We start from the raw sequence: 20,186 nt of genomic DNA, 5'->3' as shown, positions 1-20,186 counted from the left end.
ATTCCACATTCACAATTCGGAATTGGCAACGGGGAAGGCACGGGGGCATTCTCATCATATTCGGAGTACACAATTTTACGCTTCCGTAAAGGCAACATCCTGCAAAAAGGTAGGAAATAATCAGAATACTACTATTTGAACATAAACAATATAAAATTACAGTGGTTCACATGGTATGAAGCATTAATCAAAGTTTCAAAAAAAATCAAAACACCTTATTATGTACAACTATTTTCTTACCACGGACGAACTATTTCTCGACACTCTATTTCTTTGGTTTTTGGGCAAATTTTTTGGGCCCTCCTTGTGCTTCTCCATTCAGTGACCCTCTTTATGGCAGATGCTACACCGAACCTTCGAACTTTCTTGGTTGAAATCACCATAACCATAGATATCATCGCCGTAACCACTAATTTGATCTATCTCATTACGGAGCCGTTTTTTCTTCCTCCTTCCAACCTTATCTTTGAGCAATCTACAATCTGGAATGTACTCAGCACCATTATACTCGGGCCAATGTGCTGGATCAAGAATCGGTTCAAATCTAGATTCACATGTCTTCAAGATAGTATTCTTAGAATATAATAGTGACATGTATGCTGGTGATAGGTGGGACACATCTCTAACGCGGCATACTGCAATCATATGCGAGCATGGTACATGCAACAGCTGTGGAACACAATAGGTGCAAGTGACGCTTGTGAGGTCCACTTTGTACATGCGGCCACCAGCCATCTCTCCTCCTATAGTCAATGCGGTTGCTGTCCTAATTGAACACACATATGTTGTCAGATCAAACAGCTCAGCTGACATGCTTGTAGCTGCCTTACCTGCTTTGGTTAGGAGCTTCTTGGCACCTTTCCCCCATAGATCTTGGTTGGGCCTAGAAGCTATTTGTTGCCTTGCTTTCTCCCATCTATGCACAAAGTATGAATTGACCTTGTAGAAGGTGTACTCCACAATGGCAGAAACGGGCATAACACGTACCCCTTTAAGAACCTTAATCAACATTTCTGAGATATTTGTGTTACATACACCATATCTAGAACCATCATCATAGGCAAAAGCCTACTTAAACTTATTTTCCATTTGGTCCTCCGACCACATTGTTGCCGGTTCGTTCATCATACCCCTTAGTTTTGCAAGCCTAGTTTCAAATGTCTTCTCCACCTTTGATGCACATACTAACTTTAGCTGCTTTATGACTTTTTTACTCTTCTGTCTTTGCCATATATTAGCGGCAAAGTGTCTCATACACCACATATGCACGACTGGTTGGTACCCATCCATGTGGTCCTCAACTGCATTAAGAATTCCTTGATGCCGGTCCGAAATAATGCACACCTTACGGTCCGGTCCAACAACATCTCTACGGACCAAATGCTAGAACCATGACCAGCTGTCGTTGTTTTCACCCTCTGTTATCCCCATAAATTAACAGGTTAATTAATGGGCCGCGAGTGAGTTGGGCTTAATGAAGAAATTGAAGGAGGCTTACGAATCGGCTCCTGCGTGAGCATTTGAGCCATGTGGGCCATATATCCTTAGATTTAGTTCAGGTTGAGTTAGAGATAGAGTCCGATATGGACATGATAGTTTAGATTGTTTTCCAAGTCTCCGTACTATAAATATGTACTCTATGACATTTGTCAAAAGAGGACGTCATCACGTTTCGCAAATAACAACTCTCGGCGCACCGCCACCCCTAATTCTAGGGTTTCATCCAAGTAAGCGTCATGTTGCCCTGATCGCTTCTTGCGATCAGGGCAGCATTGTTCTTGCTTTTACCTTGGTATTACTCGTACTGAAGTGTTTTTGATGGCGAGTAGTACTAGTTATCCTGATTTTCGTAGCATGATCTTTAGTAGATTCATCGTGCTTTTATTACTTATCATCTACGAACATCATGTCATCTCTGCACGATCACGTTTTAATCTTATACTAATTCTTGTTGTATGGAATTAGTCGCGTAGAGATGACACCCTGCTTCTTTTCCATCTAGTAGATCTAATCTGTTATGGTTTGTTCTTATATTTAAGAATCGGCGTAATATCTGCTAGGTTAGGCCTTGCAAACGGGTTGGATGATCCGGTGATGTATTAGATGCTTTGCCTTAGTCTTAACAGGGAATTGATCCGGGAATCGGCTTTCACTTGTTCTTAGGCCTCTATTCTGGTTAAGGTTTAGTTATTTATTACGCTCATTAGGCCCAATTACGTGTAGGATGTTCCAATCTAGCAGTGAAGCTTTTACCGTCGTGGATTAGATTAGCTAGATTCAATTGAAGCAGCTTTACAGTTATTTGCTTTATTCATTACCATCTGGATATGCAGATCCAATCTGACACCGGGACTCGATCGACTCTTTAAAGCCGATGCAAGAGTCGTCCCGGGGAGCCGACCACGGCCCGGACTAATGTTTACACGTGTCTGTGCTTGTAGGCAAATCGTCGCAAGCACGTTCGCACCTTCCTGATCGGGTATAGGTCAGGTGGCACGCCCTGCGTCTTAGCAAGCCGCGGCGTGTGCCAGGATTGCGGGCCGTTGACGAGGGAGCAGTGCCTGCCAGCACCCCGGCGACCTCCCGGCTCTTCGTGTTGCCTGTCGCTACTCGCCGGTGGGTTTTGACCGACAACACATTCTGGCACGCCCGGTGGGACACTCATCAGCAACAACGCCCACCGCAGAGATGATAGGACCTCAGGACCAAGCACCGATTCCGCCGGTCACCAAACCTGTCACGTATGAAGAGCTGACTCCAGAACACAAGCAGAAATACGATGAGGTCAAAGCTCAGTTCGAAGCCGATCTCATCGGCTCTTTCGAGAGGACCCGCAACCACGGGATCAGGTGGAAGGGGTTCTCGCCCGAAGGCGCTCTCGATAATGTTGACTTGTTCGTACCATCAGAGGAGCGCACCAGAGCCCTGCGCCAGGAGATGAACTACATGGTGGCTCACACGCTTCATCGGCACTCAGAAAGCCTGGTGAATGAGCTCGAGCGTGTGGCACATCGTGTTGTCCAAGAGGTGATCAAGAACCAGTACTCCCCATCAGGACCAATCCTGGGGAGTCACAGGGGAGAGGCCTCACTTCAGTCTAGGCCGCCAATATCGTATTCGCTCACATATCCAGGTCCGCAGGCTTCGCCGATCTACGTCGTCTACAAGATCGACGGCGATCCCGGCGAGGGCCAGTTCCTGAACGAGCCGCCTAAGGAGATCCCGAACGGCTACACGTGTGTGTACATACCTGACAGCATCAGTCCAACGCGCGCGGGACATCTGGTGGGTACAGGAGCTTCAGGGACAGATGCGGAGAAACAGGCATGGTTAGCGAAGTATGCTACCGGGCCGAGTGCTGAGCCCTAGGCCTCAGGAGTTCTGAGTGTGGAGCAGGTCAGTGTAATATTAAGGGACCAGTTCGGCATCCTACCCAAGAGAAAGGCGATAGGCTATTCTAAGCTGTATCCAAGTGATTACGACTTTATCCCGTTGCCACCCAAGTATTGGCTCCCGGAGTTCACCAAGTTCAGCGGGTCAAAAGGGGCCAGCTCTATCGAGCATGTGAGCCGATACCTAACGCAGCTCGGGATGATCTCAGTGTCGGATCCTCTAAGGGTCCATTTCTTTTCCCAGTCTCTCACGGGTTCAGCCTTTGGGTGGTACACGTCACTGCCCCCAGATTCGATCCGGACTTAGAGGCAGCTGGAAGATCAGTTCCACACCCAGTATCATTCAAAGGCTGTTGAAGCCGGGATTGCCGACCTCGCTCAAGTCAAGCAGAAGCGAGGGGAAAGTGTGCTGAAGTATGTGCAGTGCTTCAGAGAAGTTAAGAATCGATGCTACTCATCGCGCATCACAGAGAAGGAGGCAGTCGATTTGGCTGTCTTGGGTCTCGCTAAGCTGATCAAGGATCTGGCTTTTCAGTTGGAATTTACTTCTCTGGCACACATGGTGCAGAAACTCACGGCATATGAACACTATCATCTGGAGCTGTACCAGGAAAAATTCAAGCGCCATGTAAACATGGCCCAAGTAGATGATTCTGATGATTCTGGCGGGGAACAAGAAGTGGTTGTGGCAGAATGGACCTGGGGCGCAAACCCCGTCCCGTGCAAGTGGGTCAAACAGAAAGGGCTTGTGAAGAGCTTTGACTTTGACGTGGCCAAGGCAGAGCAGATATTCAACTTATGGCTCAAGGAAAAGCAGTTGAAGCTCCCATAGAATCACAAGCTGCCAACGGCACAAGAGCTGCTGGGGAGACTGTACCGCAAGTGGCACCACTCGATCACCCATGCCACGAATGATTGCAAGGAGCTGCGTCGGCAGATCCAATTGGCTATCGAGCAAGGCCGATTAATTCTGGCCCAACACACGATGAAGGTGGACAGTCAACAATTCACACAAGCTAACGTGGTGGAGCTGTCGGATTTTGGACCATAGGGCCAGAACTTGGCATTCCAGATTAACATGGCGGGACCCATGCGCCGCCGTGATGAGCAGAGGAAAGAGGCCGCTTCTGGCAAATGGCCCCAGGATGAAGATGAGCCGGAGCAGCAACATGTTACTGAAGAACAAGTGCGTCACATCCGCAATCAACTCCCAGCTTCCAATCGGCTTCTGGAAAAATACCAGTACCAGTACAAGTTGCGCCGCCGATATGAATCGGAAGAAGAGGAGTATGAGCACCGCACAGGGAGGACGCTGGGGAGGCGCCAGGCTATACGCGACCACTAGCATTGCCCGTTCTTCAGGTACTGTTGGAATTCCGGCATGAGCCGATTGCCTACTATCGATGATTGCTTGGAGTGCAGGCCTCGGGGACGCCAACTAGGCGAGACATCGGTGTTCCAGCGCTTGGGGCCTAGAGCACGTCACGACGACCATGTTAAGTGGCCGTCCAAGGATGATCTTGAGCTAGAAGAGGAAGATAAGTATCATCGTCCACGATGGTGTCCTGACGGGCTCAGCCGCTCACAGAAGCGCAGAGTGCAGCGCTTACGCAATCTCGAGGAGACAGAAGTAAGGTACCTCGATGTGTTGAGGAAAGCGCGTCTGGATCTCGCGGAGCAAGTCAGGCACCCGCGAAGGGTGGAAAGGCACCCTCCAAGGAAGGAGTGGTGCCCCAAGCAGCCAAGAGCCGAAGAAAAGCCATCGGCTGATGTGAATATGGTGTTCGTGCTCCCGTCGGAGTTTCGGGCGCCCCAGCCGGAGGAATTGGCCGTCGCGCAGCTGGACCTTGGCCCACAGCCGATCATCTTCGAGAAGCCCAAGGAGAAAAGCTACAAGCACCTGAAGGGATTATATCTCAGGGGCTTCATCGACCGCAAGCCTGTGAACAGGATGTTGGTCGACACTGGCGCCGCGGTCAATCTAATGCCGTACTCAGTACTGCGCCGATTGGGTCGTTCTGCTGCTGATCTTATCAATACCAACGTGATGCTTAATGATTTCAATGGCCAGCCGTCGGAGGCACAGGGCGTCCTCAATGTGGAATTGACAGTTGGCCGCAAGACCGTCCCAACCTCGTTCTTCATCGTCAACAGTAAGAGTACGTACACAGTGCTGCTTGGGAGGGATTGGATTCACGCCAATTGTTGTGTTCCTTCCACGATGCACCAGTGTTTGGTCCAATGGGATGGTGATGAAGTGGAGGTGGTCCGTGCAGATGACACCAGCGAGGTTTCGCTCGCAGACATGAACGCCTGGGATGCGGAAGGGCAAGAGCCAATTTCAGGAATCACGCTGGAAGACTGTGATCGGATCGAAGCGATAAAAAATGGATTGAGGCTGGTCTTAACCACTGGCCTCACAGAATAAATACATCTTGGCAAGCTATGGAGCCTAGCAGGTTTAGAGAGGCCGGTCCCAGCGACCGGCCAAAAAAATAGACAATCCTTATTTAGAGTCGAAACTGTTACATTGTGGACAGACTTTAGCATGCTCTGGCAGTTGGATAGTTGTTGATCATTCAGTTTCGAGGAGTAATATAGAAACGGCCGGCCTGTGCGGTCGGCCGAAAATTTTCTTTTGTCATCTCCCCGTGTTTGCTGTCGACGTGGCAGATGATGACGAGTCGCCTGCGTCCACAGTCGATTTTACAGGCGATGGCAAGTTGGGGTACGGGTTTACATCAGCTGAAGATTTGGAGGAAGTTGATATCGGTCCCGGGGATAAGCCGCGACTGACATTTATCAGCAAGAAGCTAGACCCGAGCCTGCGTGAGCCGATGATAGCACTGTTCAAGGAATACCGAGATTGTTTCGCGTGGGATTATACTGAAATGCCTGGTTTGGATAAAAGCATCGTCGAACATCGGCTCCCGCTTAAGAAAGGATTTCGGCTGTTTCAACAACGAGCAAGGCAGATGAAGACCGAAGTCTTGGAGGAGGTCAAGAAAGAGGTGCAAAAGATGTTGGACGCAGGGTTCATCAGGCCATGTAGGTATGCAGAATGGATCTCCAGTGTGGTCCCTGTACAGAAGAAGGATGGCCGATGGAGAGTCTGCGTAGATTTCAGAGACCTCAACAGAGCGACGCTAAAGGACAAATATCCGATGCCCGTGGCAGAAACATTGATCAACGCCGCTGCCGGTCACAAAATGCTGAGCTTTATGGATGGTAACGCTGGCTACAACTAGATCTTCATGGTCCTAGAGGATATAAACAAGACCGCGTTCAGAGTACCAGGAGCGGTCGGCTTGTTTGAGTACTTGGTTATGACCTTTGGATTGAAAAATGCCGGTGCAACGTATCAACGCGCTATGAATTATATTTTTCATGATCTCATCGGCAAGCTGGTAGAAATCTACGTTGATGATGTCGTAGTCAAGTCCACATCGGCTGGGGGGCATCTGGAAGACCTGTGTAAGGTTTTGGAGCGGACTCGGAAGTTTGGGCTCAAAATGAACCGAAAGAAATGTGCCTTTGGCGTATCGGCCGGTTAGTTCTTGGGATTCTTGGTACACAAGCGAGGAATCGAGATCGGCTTGAAGAGTCAAAAAGCGTAAAGACAATGAAGCCGCCTACTATGAAGAAGGAGTTACAGAAGCTCATCGGCAAAATCAACTTTGTCAGACGATTTATTTCCAATCTGTCTGGGCGTATCGAGCCGTTCATGGGTCTGGTGAAGATCAAGTCTGAGGGTGAGTTTCGCTGGGGGTCAGAACAGCAGCGGGCTTTTGATGAAATCAAAGAATATTTGTCGAAGCCTCCAGTATTGGTTCCGTCTCGACAGGACAGGCCTTTCTACGCGTACTTGTCTGTGGGTGACACTTCCATCGCCTCGGTTATGATTCAGAAACATGACGACCAGGATAGGGTTGTCTTCTACCTCAGCAGGCGCATGTTGGACGCCAAGACCAGGTACCCTGAGATCGAAAAGCTTTGCCTTTGTTTGTTCTTTACATGTACAAAGCTTCGACATATTTTGCTCTCGGCGGAAACGATCATCATATGTAAATCGGATGTCATCAAGCATATGCTGTCGGCTCCTATTTTAAAAAGCCGACTAGGAAAATGGATGTTTGCATTGTCAGAGTTCGATATTCGATATCAACCTGCAAAGGCAGTCAAAGGGCAGGCACTAGCGGATCTCATTGCAGACAGGGTCAACACTGATGTGTCCGTACTTTTTGTACGTGCCTGGGCCATGTTTTTCGATGGATCGGCTTGTGATGATGGGTGTGGCATAGGAATTTTTTTGGTGTCGCCTCGTGGGGCGACATATTCTTTTTCCATCAGGATGGCTACTCCATGCACCAATAATTTAGTAGAGTATGAGGCCGTTCGCAAGGGGATGTAATTACTTCTGGAAGCTGGTGCAGAAGCAGTGGAAATATTTGGGGATTCAAAACTGGTGATTTCTCAGCTCACGGAAGAATATAAATGTGAGAGCGAGGCTCTTTTCCGATATGGATGCATTGCCGTGAAGGATAGGGGACGACATGTTCTACAGAAGGATAAGACTCAAACTATGAAGTATGTTCTGATAGGGGACGACATGTTCTACAGAACTTTGGAAGGATTGCTGCTTAAATATTTGGGGCCTTCGGAGTCGAATCGACTATTGCATGAGGTTCATGAAGGAGCCTCCGGTACTCATCAATCGGCTCATAAGATGAAATGGCTGATTAGACGATCGGGATATTACTGGCCTACCATGCTTGAGGATTGCTTTAAATATTACAAGGGATGTCAGGCATGTCAGAGATTCGGCAAGATTCAGATGGTGCCGGCATCAGTGATGAATCCTATCATTAAGTCATGGTCGTTCAAGGGTTGGGCCATGGATATGATTGGCCAGATTAACCCGCCATCTAGCAAAGGTCACCAATGGGTGTTATCTGTCACTGACTATTTCACAAAATGGGTGGAGGCGGTACCCATGAGGTCGGTGGCATCGAAAGATGTGATCAGTTTCGTTAAAGAGCACATCATTCATATGTTTGGGATTCCTCAGACCATTACGACCGATGGAGGATCGGTCTTTATTTCGGAGGAATTTAGAAAGTTTGCCGATGACACGGGGTTCAAGCTGATCAGGTCATTCCCATATTATGCCCAGGCTAATGGACAAGCTGAAGCATCCAACCAGAGTCTTATCAAGCTGATCAAAAGGAAGATCGATGAATATCCTAGGTGCTGGCATGAGGTGTTGTCAGAGGCTTTGTGGGCATATCGTATTTCGTGTCACGGATCCATCAAGACGTCACCATACCATTTGGTCTACGGTCAAGACGCCGTGTTGCCATGGGAGATCACGGCCGGATCAAGGCGTGTTGAGTTTCAGAATGATCCGTCGGCTGAAGAGTATGCAGCCTTGATGAGCGATAATATGGAGGATCTTACAGAGCTAAGACTTTGGTCACTTGAGAAGATCAAGGAAAACAAGCCTAAAGTTGCTCGTGCATACAACAAAAAGGTCAAGCCGAAAGAATTCCAGGTTGGAGACCTAGTTTGGGAGGCAGTGCTACCATTGGGAACTAAAGACAGGAAGTATGGTAAGTGGTCTCCTACTTGGCATGGACCGTACAAGGTTGATCAGGTCCTGCCTGGAAATGCGTACATGCTTGAAGAATTAGATGGTGTCAAGTTTCCTGTAGCCGTCAATGGCCAACACCTCAAGAAATATTTTCTGAGCATGTGGGAAGGCGACTAACAAGAGCCGATGAGATCCATCTGGCTGCATTATAAAAGGCCAACACGTTGAGTTGGCCAGTAAAAAAATGAGATAGGCCAACACGTTGAGTTGGCCAGTAAAAAAAATGAGATAGGCCAACACGTTGAGTTGGCCAGTAAAAAAAAAGAGCAAAAGATGAGAGAGGCTAACACGTTGAGTTGGCCAGCAAGAAAAAATTATATGAGAAGCAAGGCAGCCGATGTGTAACCATCGACTTAAGATGTTTTTAACAGATACGAGTTTCAGTTTAACAGGCAACACTAAATGTTTTCTGAATTGTTCTACTAGTTTAGGAATCCTGCTATGGCATGGATGGCTTCTGCGCGTATGGCGTCGGCTCTTGCTATGACTGCTTCGTCGTCTTTGTCATCGCCTGTTACTATCTGTTGACTCAAGGTGTTGATTTCTGCAAACTCTGCCCGTATTTGCTCGGTTATTTCTTGGGCTTCTTGCTTGGAGTTTGCAATCGAGGCTTTCTCCTCTTGGATCAGTCTTTGTGTAGTGCGGACTTTTTCTTCGAGTTCTACTTGTTCTTTCTCCAAGAGGCTGAGTCGCCTTGTACTCGCTGAGATATCGGCTTTGGCATCTAGAGTTGCCTTCTTCTGGTTCAGCAACTTGCACCTTTCAGCGATGTCGGTTTTCAGAGAAATTTGAGAGTGCCTTAGTTCTATCCTCTGTTGTGCTGCCTTCACTTCTGCCCGAAAGAAGGGAAGATGGCCGGCTGGCCAGAGCTTGACCCGAAGTGACTCTGGGAGTTGGGATTCTATCTGCTTGAGGACTTTCTGTATTTCGCTGGAGTCATCGACCAGGGTACTGATTGGAGCATATAGCAGATTTTTTATGTGTTGAAGTTGATCCGCGAGGCCAATCGGCTGCTGTGGTGGTGGTACCTTCGCTCCGGGGGTGATCAGACCCATTGATGCCGTGTCAAATGAGAGCAAATCTGAAATGTTGAAGCCCTGTGGAGATGTCAGAGTTAGTTTTGGGAGCAAGGTATATCAACGGAGTTATCGGCTAATTTAGAATCGGCTCATGCGATGTTACCTATTGTGAGGAAGAAGCGATGGTCGATCCGAGTGTGATCGACTCAGTTGGGGCAGCGACAGTAGCATCGGCTATGTCAGCTTGTTCGTCACACGCTTCTATAGGAGCATCGGGAGTTCTGGGTTGGGCTTCCATCGTCACGTCATCTGTTGCAGTCTCTTCGCTGCGAATTTCTGCTTGGACGAGATGGGTGGTTCTTGCTGTTCTTGGATTTCAGTTGTTCCAGTATTGACTTCATGAACAATGGTTCCCTATTGTGATGGGCTTCCGGTGCTAAGGATGTCTTCAGCTGCATCCTAGAGAAAGGATTACAATCAACCAGAGTATGCGTGCATATATATATATAAAAAATATTCAGGAAATTTCAGAAAGATGAATTACCTGGTTGGCGTTGGAGTCTGATGGACTTGGGGAAGGTTGTGCTGTCTTCTTGATGACCCGTCTCGTGAAGATCTTCCTTTTCTTAGTTGGGACTCGGGGGGCAGCATTTCCAGAGGTTTGTCTCTGCTTAGAGGCCGATTGGGGTGAGTCTGGCTGAACAGTCATTATCACTTTCTTCATTGGCGGTGATCCCTTGCAAAAAAGAACATCAGGGGCAGTTGAGAGAAAGTGGAATGGTTCCCCGTTACTGGTCATGGATTCTGGACCATCTTGTTGCTGCAAGCAAAGTGAACAAGGTTAGCCAAGAAAAATGGGAGAGGGCTTAGAAAGAATAAGAGCACGGATTCAGTACCTCTTCCTCGGGGATTGCATATTCAGAATCAATTTGCTGCAGTAGAAGGCATAAAGCTCTTCTGAATACATGGGTTTTCCACATTTCCCACCAAGTGTTAAAGCTGATTGACGAAGGTGTAAAGGATAGAACAGCTGGTATTGGAATGTGGAGGTTGTCAAACATACTGTAGCTGTGGCAGAACTGCCTAAATTATCCCGGCTCAAGTGCGCAGGCCATCACCATAAAGGCAACACCAGCTCAAACGCACTTCAAACGGAACAATTCTTGGTCTGTCGGGTAACGTCCCGATACAACCACCGGTTCTCGGATCGAACAAGCATACCCCACACGAAGGCGAGTCCAGAGATATTACAACCACAAATCTTACAACACAGGCAGTTTCAGTAGTGATTAAAAACCAGTTCAAACCATTATTACAAAACCAAGCGTAGTAAAGCAGTTATACAAGCCATAACTTAAGTTCAGAGTTTAGACAGTGGAAGATAAAACACGACGGCTACAACACGTCGCAAAAGGATACCAGGCTAGCCCAAGCATGGTATCACTCGTTATAGTCATTGCCGGCCGAAGACGTATCCCACTCTACGGATCAGCCAGGAGGCAATGAGCAAGGATAGGTCAAGCTAGCGATCTGTTCCTCAAAACTCATACCTGAAAATGGGTTTCAACAACAAGGCTGAGTACTCTAATACTCAGCAAGACTTAACCGCCAACGGGTATACTAAACCCACTGTAGCTAGACTATGCAGGGTTTGTGAGGCTCTGATTTCCTTTTGCTGAAAAGCAATAAAGAGTAGGTCCTTACTTCATATTTTAGAGTTCAAGATTCTAGTTGATTAACCATTCTATGTAAGCAACAACTATTCAATCATGGTAGAAAACTAAGCAAACATCAAGATTGATAAATAATATTGTTGCTCTTATTACTCTGTGTGGCAAAGGGATCAAGCAGTCTCATTTCATCGTGAGAGGCGGACGATTCTGAATCAAAATTCAACCTGGCTAGACAAACCTAACACACACGTTTGGAACACCGTCAGGTCATTTCCAAACAACCGTTGACCTTTCTTTCCGGCTTGTGGATAGTGCCACTCTCCCCGACTACAGGGCTCCAAGGCCGAACCTTGTCCCTAGAAGTCGTAGTGTTGCGCAACATAAAATAAAACCTATCCCTAAGAGAGAGTGGGAGGTATATCCACTCCCCGGTCCAATCGGCTACTAGGCTTGCCGCGTACCATATTTACGGCATGTGGCTAGTACTTTCAAAAACTTAACCACCGCTACCACACACCGCGACCTTAACAAGTTCATCAACACAGACGGGGTTTCATATAAGGTCATGTTATCGAACACAACCCCGTCTGTCGTCCTTACATTGATAACAAAAAGTAAACAAGCAATTCCTATAAAGCTCGCGAGTGACAGGCAATCACTCGACTTTTACCGGTCCTATAAGCTTAGCAAGTAGTCGAACTCAGGTCTAGTGTTCAATACATAGGTTCCTAGGATCGTGCATCTAGGGTTTAACTTCAAATCCTAAGAACTGTAAATGCACAAGTAAATAAACAATAAGTGATAATAATTTGAAATATAGGTTATGTCCGGGGCTTGCCTTCTCGGTAGTCGCTAACTATTTCAGCTCTAGGCTCTTCCGAACTTTGGTTCGGGGCTTCAGTTAGTTCAGCGGCGTTCACCTGAGCTTCGAGATCACCTCCGTCAGACTCCGGGATCAGCTCGTACGTCCCGTCCGACAAAGTAGTCGTATCTATATGTAATGCAAGAATAGAATTATAAACACACATGGGCAATCGTTTATAGAGTAGTTAAACAACAAATCTAACTACACAAGGCAACATGATCAACAGCACAAATGAAGTTTAAACTTCAAAAACACGTGGGGGTGATTTCCTATAACAAGTAAGTTATGGTTTGCAAAAAAATAAACAACTCAAAGCACAAACAGAAATAAATTTAGCAAAATTTACCCTAAACAGAACATGAACAGATTAAGCTACCCTGTAAAATAACATGTCAAAATATGTAGCCATTTATTCACAACAAATCATTCATTCAGACAACACCTAGAACAAGTTTGAATTATACAGGTCAAAATAAAGCAAAACAGAAGCTCAAAATTTAACAGTAGATCTACACAGGGATGATTTAGATACTGTAAATTTTTCATGATTTTATCTACACATAAATAATTATGAAAAACTAAACAAAACAGACAACAGATTAGAAAGATATATTTTTAGCTCCTGATATAGCCATGAACTTAAGCTCAAACTTACTGAACAACCTAAGATACTCCAGATGAATACTCAGAAATATTTCCAAGATTTAACAAGAAAAGAAACTATTTAACATAAATAAAGTCTACTAAACAAGGATTAAAACAAATAAAAAGCTACACATGAGAACTGAGCACGAAATTTTTATAACAAAACTAGTGTCACATGTGTAAACTATCCTAAAAATTTCAGAGCAATACAAGCTTTCAATCATCAGATAATAAAAAGATAAAACATTTAGTAATTATTTACCTAGTGACACAAAACCCTTTATACAGCAAAAACTTTCAACAAAAGCCTCACATATTATGATTCTACTGCATAGATATCTGCAAGAGGATTCCAAAACATTAGGAATTGCTAATTTTAGAATTTTCTACGAATTTCTATTGAATTTCAAAGTTTGCATCTAGAAATTACAAAGAAGTCCTTAGAGCACTATTCAACTGAGTCTATGGCTATTCAAAGGACCCCCTGGGTTTTCTCGAATTCAAAACCGAAGTCCTTAGGTCGGGTCAGAGGGGGAGCGCGAGGTTTGACCGGCCATTTCCCGGCGAGGGGCTCACCGGCGGCGAGGGTGAAGGGGTGTGGGAGTTTCACGGGTTCAAGGCGCACCTCTGGGTGGTCTAGGGGTGCGGGGAGGGGCTCGGAGGCAGGCGGGTCGGCGCGCGGAGGAAACTCGTCGGCGGGGTGCTCCGGTGAGGGTTGGGTGAGGGGAAGCGGTCTGGGAGTTGCGCGGGCTCACAGCGGAGCTTGCTAGGGGGTTAGCGCGGGCGGAGGAGCGGCGGTGAGGCGGCTCCGCGGCGGCGTTAAACTTGCCGGCGTTCGGGGTGGAGCGGTGGCGGCGTTCAGCGGCGTGGGAGCGAGGAGAGAGAAAAAGGGTGATAGGAATCGGTTTCTGGGGTATTTGTAGTGCTCGGGCGCGGGCGAGGGGAGGGCGGCGGCCTCTACAGCAGGCTCTCCACCGCGACGGCGTGGTGGCGGTGGTGCGGACGTTTCTGGGCTCGGCGGCGCGCGTGGCACGGCCGGGGGGGCTCCAGCGCGAGGCAACAGGAGGGGGAAGAGCTCCGGAGCGACGCGTGGGCGCCAGCGCGAAGCAAAAGGTGGCCGGGAAGGCTCTCCACGGCGCCGGCGTTGGTGCCCTGCCCGGCGGCGGCGTGAAACAGAGCAGGGAGCTGGGGAAGGGGAAAAGGATCCATTTGCAATTTCTGAAAATTCCAGGGACTAGTCTGTAAACCAGCGATAACTTTTAAAATAGGGCTCAAATGAAAAAGTGCCCAATATGAAAGTTGTTCAACTTTTCAAGATCTACAACTTTGATGTTGTGCAAAAATTTATTTGACCAAATATTCAAGAGCTAAATTTAAAAACATAAGAGGGATTTTGAATTCTAGGAATTTTGTCTTTTTCAAAGCAATTTCACTTCAATTGTAGACTTAAAAGCAAAATTTGATGCCATGCAATAAATGCACTGAAATTTTGCAAAAACACCCTGCACAAAATCTATATTCAAAAATAACTATAGAAAGGACCTTGCATAAAATCATAATTACACATACAACCTTTTTTAATTATAAAAAGGTCCTTTGTCAAGCAATTCAAGCACATGATGTATATAAAATATACACAATTACTGTGCAAACACCCAGGGTGTTACAGCAGCATCTTGAACTAGTAAGACCATCAGGTAGATCGGCTCTACTCTCCACCAAGTGGTGAATATGGAAATGGGGAGGGACTTGTCCTAGGCCGAATTGCCGAGCTGCTATGACTAGTTGATAGGTTTCATAACCTGGTTTGATGATTCTGTTGGAAGTACTTATGCCGACAGGAAGGAAGCCAGGACGAATCATTAGAGAATGTCGGTACCCCAGAACTGGGGTACCCCTTCTTACTGTATCTAGGCAAGAGCCTTGTAGTTATCCTTGACTACGTCCAAGCAGTCGGACCCCTGTGGTCCGGAGTCCTGATCTCTCGGCGACGGTTCCAGACCTGCCTCACGACTGGGAAAGGTCCGGGAACGACGCGTGTCCCGGAAGAGGCGGGCAGCCCGAACAGCCGGGGCTCCGGACCTCCCGAGGTATCCGGACCCCCGCGGAAGTCCCGGACCCCTCATAGGGTCCTGGACCCCTTGTATGGTAACCGGACCACTCGCTAAGGGAAAAAGTCGACGCCCTGCCTCGGGGTGGTCCGGAGCGACACGTGTCTACAAGCACGATATTTCAAGGCCGCTTGGTCTCCATACTAAGCCTCACCCACCACTGCATTTATTGTGGTAGGTGGACACCCGCATTGATGCGGTGGAAGCCAAGGCGATTCTTTGACCAGGAGGCACTATTGATCGCGTGTTACCAAGATAGTGGAGCCGCAGGCGCCGCCCACGCCGCGCCTGCCAAGTCTGCCATAACAGATGGATACGACGGCTCGGCTTCACCCATTATGACGCCTACATAATAGCCTCCACAGGCTACGCCGCAAGCTACGCTCCCCCAATGGACACCTTGGTGACGGGACAAGAGAAGACCACTGTAGCGCTAGCAGAGCGTATCGGAGGAAAGATCCGTAACCACTGTACTCATCTCAATACTCTGCGTAGTATGCTGCGCAGTCACGTTGGGCCCGCCTGTCAGGGCCCCAACGTCCTATGTATCCGCCCCCTTGGTCTATAAAAGGGGGCGCCCGCTAGAAGGAAGACTCAGGCTGGGTAGGAGCCAAGGCCCGGCAGAGGATAGATTCATACACAACAGAGATCAAAACTTCTCCCAGTGGACGTAGGGTATTACGCTCCGGCGGCCCGAACCACTTTAGATCTTGTGTTCTTGTGTGCACGCCTCAGAGCTAGATCAGCCCAATCGCCTAGTACCTCCCCGAGTACTCCCTCTCTGGGAATAGGCGGGTGCGCTCCGCCACCCGGCTGTGGGTACCCTAGAAATCCCACGACAGAGAATATAGATGCCGAGTGCTGTTGTCATCGGCAAAGCTGTCCAGCCTGAAGGTAGATGGATTTTCAAAGGCTTTAGATTCAGTGAATGGAAAGTAGAGGGGATTCTCTAGGCCTTTGTAGAAAACTCTGAACCATTTTGCTGCATCTGTTGGGTTCAGTTTACTGCCAGGGAGGCTGAATAGGGCTTAGCCATAGCTGGTGCATCTAATTGGTTTGCCATTCTCGTCAGCGAAGGAATTCTTGGCTAAGCTTTGAAAGTTTAGAATTTGATGCTAGAAATAGAGTTGTGCCCATAATTGAATGAACCACCAAGGGCCTCTAGTTCTGAGTTTCCTTTGGCTGAGCAAGCTAGTTGTCATTAAGTGGAGTCATCTATATGTTTCTCCGAGGAAAAGCTTGCCTAGGCTGGTGTGGTTTCCATGGGCCAGATGGTAGGCTAAAGGAAGATAATTCTTGGTTGGGGCTAAGAAAGGACCACAGAAGATGAAATGTTCTAACCAAAGATTCAGAAAGGCTGTGTGTTCCTTTTACTTACTAGACCTTTCATTTTCATGTGCTGGTTCATGTAAGTGCTCCAGTTTGTGCAGTCTGTTTTAGATGAAAGTTTGAAGGGGACTTCTACCATTCTGTGAGCTGCAGGATCAGGGGATCCAATGTCAAGGCCAGTGATCATGATAACATCCAGCAGAGTAGGGGTCATGGGTCCATGACCAAAGAGGAAACAGTTCAGAGCATCGGACCAGAAATAGCCGATGGTCTTCAGAAGATTTTCATCTTTATCCAGGGGAGATAATGATAGACTGAGTGCATCAGCTATGTTCAGTTCTTGCCACAAGGGCATATAGGTTTTTGCTACTCTGCTATACCATATAATCCAGCTTTCAGGTGGATTAGGCCAGGCTCTTAAGCAATCGGCCCAAGTATTTAAATTGATGTTTTGACTCACGAAGGGGATTCTATTCGCTTCACAGGAAATTAAATCTGTGGGATTTTCATAAGTTCGTGGGCCAAGACAAAAGTATTTGGGATTGGAAGTATGCGGCAGAAGGATGTCTGACACCTGGAGTTCAGAAATTCAGAAATTTACATATGGTGTCATATTTCAGAGTTTAATTTGTTGGTGGCTTAATGAGCTGAAGAAAGTTAAAAGGGCAGGCTAAATATTACCTTCAGGCCACAGATTGCCGCATCGTCGATTAAAGAATTTGTTGTTTGAGCTGCAGAGTCCGCCATGGCTCAGATCTGCTGACTTAGGGTTTGGTCGTTTTGCGGGCTCTGGTTCGAATTCTGGATGCTTTGCGAGTCCTTGCTCGAACTTATGGAGCAGGATTCTTAAATTATGCTCGGATTTGGAATGTCTACTTCGAGTTGGATTCAGAGTGGAAGCGGTGCTCTGTTCTTATGCGGGTTGTTTCCAATTTTGAATTTCGTCGGCTCTTGGGTATTAGTAAAGTCTGATGCGATGCCATCGGCTTTTTTGGGAGGAATCCGAGCAAATGAGTTAAAAGATAAAGAACTTCATTTAAAAGTTGGGTTTTTACAAGCAAAGAGCCGATTTGACAAAGGATGAATCCTTCGGCTTTACAATGCTATTCCTACAGTACTACCTACATCTACTGCTCGTAGGTACCTAGTTCCTACGGCGCTTGGAGCTTCGCGCCGGTGCGTCTCCGCCATCTTCGCTGTCACTGTCGTCGTCGGCGTCGGCGCTGCTGCTGCCGCCATCGGTCTCAGCGTCGCTGCTCCGGCCGCCGCCGCCGCTGCTTTCTTCCTCGCTGTCCTCCTCGGAGAACCCGAGGAATTGGAAGGGGTTTCCTCCTATCGGGTCATCACTGCTGGAGGGAGAGCCGATCTCCTCTTCCGAGGAGGAATCGGTTCCATCCCAAGTGAAGCCTTCCTCGCTGCTGCTCTCCGGCTTCTCCTGGAACAGGAGTCGGAGGTCTTCACCATCGGTTTTGGGCTCGTCGTCTTCGGAGACGATCCCGAAGTCGAACTCATCTGCATCCCAATGCAGAGGAGCGAGCGCCTCGTACGCCGCCGTCGGGTCATACTCTGGCGTCGGTTCCCGGCTCTCAGGAATGGAGTCGAGGGAGGAGGCAGAGGTGCTTGAAGTTGGAGCCGGAGGAGGAGGAAATCGCCATGGCTACTGAAGGTTGGGGTTTTCTGCGCTCCTTAGCTATGGGAATAAGATGAGTTTGTGGTGAAAGGAGTCAATTTGGGATGAGATTAAATAGTAAAAAAATGGAAGACGGATCGGCAGTTTCACATTCTACGAGGAGCCAGTTGCAGAGACGTTGTGTCTTCCATGGTGGTTGTTGTGCGTATTAATGGAGCATCAACGGGAAGATAAAGCGACGAAGTGGTTTTGGAATTATCATTGACAAAACCAGGGGGCATGTGTTATCGCCATAAATTAACAGGTTAATTAATGGGCTGCGAGTGAGTTGGGCTTAATGAAGAAATTGAAGGAGGCTTACGAATCGGCTCCTACGTGAGCATTTGGGCCATGTGAGCCATATATCCTTATATTTAGTTCAGGTTTAGTTAGAGATAGAGTCCGATATGGACACGATAGTTTAGATTGTTTTCCAAGTCTTCGGACTATAAATATGTACTCTATGACATTTGTCAAAAGAGGACGTCATCACGTTTCGCAAATAACAACTCTCGGCGCACCGCCACCCCTAATTCTAGGATTTCATCCAAGTAAGCGCCATGTTGACCTGATCGCTTCTTGCGATCAGGGCAGTGTTGTTCTTACTTTTACCTTGGTATTACTCGTACTGAAGTGTTTTTTATGGCGAGTAGTGCCAGGATTACGGGCCGTTGACGAGGGAGCAGTGCCTGCCAACGCCCCGGCGACCTCTCGGCTCTTCGTGTTGCATGTTGCTACTCGCCGGTGGGTTTTGACCGACAACACTCTCAACCAACGAAAATGCCAGGGGTATCAAACAATCCTCGCCGTCCATGCCTGTTGCAATCAACAATGCCCCCTCGGTACTTCCCGGTAAGAAACGTGACATCCACACTTACAACAGGTTTGCAATGCCTGAATGCCTGTACACATTGCTGGAAGCACCAATATGCACGTTTCATTACAAGCTTCATGGAACCCTTGTGCCTCTCTTGCCTGCCAGTGGTATGAGAGCATCACTTTGTCCCCGGGTTGAAGTGTGCAATTGCACTTAATATTCTTGGAAGCCTTCCATAAGCTTCCTTCCAATCGCCCCATAACATTGCTATAGCATGCTGCTTGGCCCTCCAAGCCTTTCCATATTTTACCCGATAATTTGTAAAACCATGAATAGCTTCAATAATAGCTGCCACAGAAACATCTAGGTCAGCATGAACCATTGCGGCAATGCATCTCCCAATGTAACGTGCGGTACATTGGGAGTGCTCTTGAGAAACCTCAGATGTCCCACATGTGTGAGGTTGTTTAATATTACTGATCCTCCATTTCACCCTATCATCAACGACAGGACGTGCCCAAACCTTCCAAGGACACCCCTGCTGGCAACGAACCGTGTACCTCAATTTAGCCGACGAATGCACCACGTCGTACGATCTATGGTGCCGCACAGAGTAGTCCCTCAAGAAAAATTTAAGATTCTCAAGGCTATCAAATATCATTCCCTTCTCTATCAACTGCTCACCACTATCGGGCTCAAGACATGCATGACGCAGACCCAAATCACAAAAACCCCCTTTTGGTATAGAATGAAAAATAGGGACCTCTGGAACATCAACATGCACAGCCTTCAATTGCCTCAACTCAACTGTAGTCAATTGGGGTATACGTCTTCCAAACATTGTTGATCTATGTTCTCTAACTGTCTCTTCTGCCATTTCATCTCCCATTGGTGTTCGTGCCACGAACGGAGTTGCTTCGGTTCTTCTTGGAACAAATGCAGATGCTTGGGACACCCTAACTGACGTCAGCCCATGTGTTTATTGCCCAATATGTGTCCCATCTGTTTCTGGAAGT

This window comes from Panicum virgatum, chromosome 9N, assembly GCF_016808335.1.
Source record: "Panicum virgatum strain AP13 chromosome 9N, P.virgatum_v5, whole genome shotgun sequence".
NCBI classification, from domain to species: domain Eukaryota; kingdom Viridiplantae; phylum Streptophyta; class Magnoliopsida; order Poales; family Poaceae; genus Panicum; species Panicum virgatum.
The sequence above is the reverse complement of the archived record's forward strand: the minus strand, read 5'-3'. Positions refer to the sequence as shown.